Consider the following 4,699-nt stretch of genomic DNA (forward strand, 5'->3'; position numbering starts at 1 on the left):
GGGGGAAAGGAAGGAAGGAAGGAAGGAGGGAGGGAGGGGGGAGGAGGAGGAGGAGGAAGGAAGAAGGAAGGAAGGAAGGAAGGAAGGAAGAAAAGGGAGAGGAGAGGGAGGGAGGAATTTCTCCCAGCTGACATTCTATGATCTAAGGGCTCTCTCAGCTCGACATTCTATATTCTGAGGTCTCTTCCAGCCCTGACATTCTATATTTGAAAGTCCCTTCCAACTCCAAGGATCTGTGACTCTGTCCTATGATAACCACAAGCCCAGTGAGTAAGGCAGAACAGGGAGGCCAGTAACTGCCTCTTTCAACCCTAAAGCACTTTAGTCTCCTGCTCATATCTCACTCACAATCACTTTGAAGTGAAGTGGCCTTGTAGCCTCTGATGGCTGCCTGTGTGCCAGAGGAACGACAGGGAAAGCTCTGTTAACATCTCAAGTATCTATAATTCTGCAAGAGGGAAGCATGTCAGCCCTGGGACTCAGGGTCTTCACCTCAAGAAGGAGGGAGATTGGGGTCCTTCTTCCTCGCATATTCCATGATCACGTGGAGCTCATTCCTGCCTACAAACAGAGCTGGCTTAGAACAAATGGCATTCAGCACTTGCAGAGAATTTGGATGAACAGCCCAGGCCTGAGTGCCACCAAAACAAAACATCCGAACATTGTGGTTAATGAAAAATACCATCTGTGCATGGTGGCTTTTCCTTAACACCAAAAAAAAAAAAAGAGTCCTGTGTTGGAAATGTCGTCTCCCAACAGGCTAAGGGATCAGCTTGCATCTCAACCTGGTGCTCAGTTTTCGCTTGGCAAAGGGGTCGAGGTATGTGTGGGGGAAGAGGTCCCAGAAGAATCAATTTCCTTCAGGAGGGTTGTTACCTGCAAGCTGGTCCAATCACGTAGATTTCAGATTCACTAGGATGTCATCTTTTTGAGGGCACCATTTGATTTCCGTCCTTTTTCCCCAGCATGGCATCTGAGAGTTACAGTCAATGGAGCAGACTATAGAGTCAGGAACATCCAGGTTCGAATCCTGTCCCACTATAGGATCACAGATTTAGATCTTGAGAGCACCAGGGCCTGGAGTCAGGAGGACCTGAGTTCAAATCCAGCCTTAGACACTTACTAGCTGTGTGACCCTGGGCAAGTCCCTTGACCTTGTTTGCCTTGGTTTCCTCAGCCGTAAAATGATTGACTGACAACTAGGTGTCATCCTGGATTCTATCTCTCACCTCCCATGTTCAAGTTGTTGCCAAGTCCTGTCAATTTTACCTTTGCAGCATCTCTTGAATATGCTCCCTTCTCTCCTCTGACTCTTCCACCCTCATCATCTCACTCCTGGGTCACCACTGGGGAAGCTGGGGACCAGGGAGGCTTGCCTTGAGTCTCTCCTAATTCCAATTTATTCTCCATGTAGTCAGCCACCAAAGTGATTTTCCTAAAGCACAGGTCTGATCATAATACTCCCCTACTCAATAGACTACCTATTGCCCCCTATTGCCTCCAAGATCAAATACAAGATGCCATACTTGGCATTCAAAGTCCTTTATAACTTCCCTCCCTCCTACATTTCCAGTCTTCTTATACCTTAGTCTTCAAACCATATTCTTTGATCCAGTGACCCTGGTCTCCTGGCTGTTCCCTAAACAAGACCCTTGTCTCTTGGCTTTGGGCATTTTCTCTGGCTATCCCCCGTGACTGGAAGGCTCTCTCTCCTGTGCTCCCGCTGCTGACCTCCTTGGCTTCCTATAAGTCCAAACTAAAATTCCACCTCCTCTAGGAAGCCTTTCCCAACCCTTCTTAATTCCAGTTCCTCCCTTCTTCAATGATTTCCTATTTGTTCTGTCTACAGCTTAATTCCTATATAATTTTTTGTATGTTGTCTCCCCCATTTAATTGTAAGCTCCTTGAGGGCAGGGACTGTCTTTTGCCTCTTTTTGTATCTCCAGCATTTAGCACAGTGCCTGGCACATAGTAACCATTTAATGTTTATTGATTGATTGATTGATCTAAACCAACTTTCCACTTAGTGCTAGAATCTCCTCTAAAAAGTCATTTATAATTTCTAGGAAGTTCACCATCTACTAATATTCTATTGTTGGAAGCTGAAAACTTGTTAGAAAGTCTGTCCTCAGTTGAGTCAAACTCTTTCTCCCATAGCTTTCCCCCACAGTTCCTAACTCTGCTCTCAGCAGTCATACAGAATAATAATATTTGTTAGAATTTATATAACCCTTTAAAGTTTGCAAAGTGCTTTACAAATATCTCATTTTATCCTCACAACAACTCTAGATGGTAAATGCTTTTATAATCCTTATTTTACAGATGAAGAAACTAAGGCAGCAGAGGTTAAATGACTTATCCACACACCTAATATGTAAGGCAAAATTTGAACTCAGGTCTTTTTTTTTTTTTTTTTGCAGCAGGGGAGGTAGGGCAATTGGGGTTAAGTGACTTGCACAAGGTCACATGGCTAGTTTTTGTGTTAAGTGTCTGAGGCCAAATTTGAACTCAGGTCCTCCTGACTCCAGGGCTGGTGCTCTATTCATTGTGCCATGTAGCCACCTCAAGCTCAGGTCTTTCTGATTGCCAGGTACAGCACTCTATTTTTACCAATTACATGTAAGAAATACTTTTAAACATTCATTTAAAAATTTTTTTGAGTTCCAAATTCTCTCCCTCCCCTCTCCCCTCATTGAGAAGGTAAGTAATTTAATATAGATTATCCATATGCAGTCATGCAAAACACATGTCCATATTAGTCATATTGCAAAAAAAAAAGGCAGATCCAAAATAAAACCCCCAAGAAAAATAAAGTAAAAAAAAAAAGTCTGCTTTGATCTGCATTCAGACTCCATCAGTTCTTTGTCTGGAGGAGGATAGCATTTTTCATCATGGATCCTTTGGAATTGTCGTGGATCATTGTATTGTTGAGGAAAGCAAGTCATTCACAGTTGATCATCGTGCAATATTGCTGTTCCTGTGTACACCGTTCTCCTGGTGTTCACTTTGTATCAGTTCACATAAATCTTCCCAGGTTTTCTGACAGTATCCTGCTTGTTGTTTCCTACAGCACAATAGTATTCTGTCACTATCATATCCCACAATTTGTTCAGTCACTCCCCAGTTGATGGGCATCCTCTCACTTTCCAATTCTTTGCCATAACAAAAGAGCTTTAGTGTTTGTTTTGTTTTTCAAAGCACCCATGTCACATTGTTGACTCATGTAGAATGTGCAGTCCACTAAAACTCTAGACCCTGTTCACACGAATTGTTGTCTAGTCATACCTACCTTGTTCTATATTCATGTAGCTGATATGTGAACCTTTAGTTGCAACTTTACACTTAACCCTATAAGGTTTTATCTCCATACTGTCCAGTCTTGGAGCCCATAGAGATGTTTGCTCCTGAGTCCATCATCCTAAGTATCTGTTAGCTCTCCCTGTTTCTTATCATCTGTAAACTTGATTATGTCACTGAAAGTAAACTTGTCAAAGTCACCCACATGATGTTCTCTTCCCAGGGGCAACTTCAGTCTCTTTGATTTGTGGTTGCTGGATGATGCTGGTGTCCTCTACTCCAGTCCCAAATGAAGATGTGGCCAAAGCCAAAGCTCTCTGCGTAACAATGGATCCCCTCTCCGCTCATCTTCTCTAGAAAATTGCCCTCACAGTAATCCCTTTTCTCTCTTTTGTCTTCAGTCCCTCCCAGTCTAAGGAATCACAAGATTTCAGAGTTGGAAGGGATCCCAGTGTCTAGCCCCGCCCATCCCAAAGGAATCCGCAGGATACAGTACCTGAGGAATGGCTGTCCGGCCTCTTCTTGGAGATACCCTAAATGCTCTCCCTGCTTTGTGACTCTCCCCGTGCCAACCCAGACCAGCCATTTCCTAAAGGGCACGTTTGACCCTGTCATTTCCCTCCACAATAAACTTTACTGGTTCTTTGTGACTTCTAGGATCAAATATAAATTCTCCTGTTTGGCATTTAAAGCCCTCTGTGACCTTTTCAGTCTTCTTACACATCCCATCCCTTCACACCCAGTAGGATCTAGTTATACTGGCCTTTAATGCTCCTCACACATGGTGCTCCATCTCCTGTCTCCAGGACTTTGTTTGCACAGGCTGTGCCTCACACCTGAAATGCACTCTCTCCCTTCAACCCTTAGAATCCCTAGTATCCTTCAAGGATTAGCTTGAGCACTATCTTTTACATTCAGCCTTTGATACCTCCCCCATCTCACCTACCTTATACCTAATTTGCGTATACCATATGTAAACATAGGCAGCTAGGTGACTCAGTGGATTGAGCACTGGGCCTGGAGTCAGGAAGACCTGAGTTCAAATCCAGCATCAGACACTTAGTAGCTGTGTGACCCTGGGCATGTCATTTAATGTCTTTTTGCCTTAATCCAGGGAGAAGGCAAACCACCCCAGTATCTTTGCCAAGAAAACCCCATGTACAGTACTAGTGTGCTGTGGTCCCCAGGGTCTTGAAGAGTTGGACAGGACTGGACAACAACAAATATATAAACACCTTGTTTCCTCTCTTAGAATGGAAACTTTGAGGGCAGGGACTGTTTCTCTTTTGGTTTTGTATCCCCAACACCCAACCTAGTGCCTGGTACCCAGTGGGCATTTCATAAGGGCTTGTTGACTACCTTCTTCATGGAATTTCTGCTCTGAAGAGTACATCCTCACTGG

At 43.9% G+C, this 4,699-nt stretch overlaps 1 protein-coding gene across 1 annotated transcript in view; it reads right to left on the minus strand.

Annotated features, from left to right (window-relative positions):
- The window catches only part of COPE (COPI coat complex subunit epsilon), a 64,611-nt gene extending 60,158 nt beyond the window's left edge, over positions 1-4,453 (minus strand). Inside the window, exon 1 of the mRNA XM_069068519.1 lies at positions 4,450-4,453. The gene's annotated coding sequence lies outside the window, so the exon portion shown is untranslated. The remainder of the gene's footprint in view (positions 1-4,449) is intronic.
- Between the last annotated feature and the right edge of the window lie 246 nt (positions 4,454-4,699).

Source organism: Petaurus breviceps, unplaced genomic scaffold (assembly GCF_028583685.1).
Source record: "Petaurus breviceps papuanus isolate PSGF00001 unplaced genomic scaffold, PetGlider_PUasm1.0 108, whole genome shotgun sequence".
NCBI classification, from domain to species: domain Eukaryota; kingdom Metazoa; phylum Chordata; class Mammalia; order Diprotodontia; family Petauridae; genus Petaurus; species Petaurus breviceps.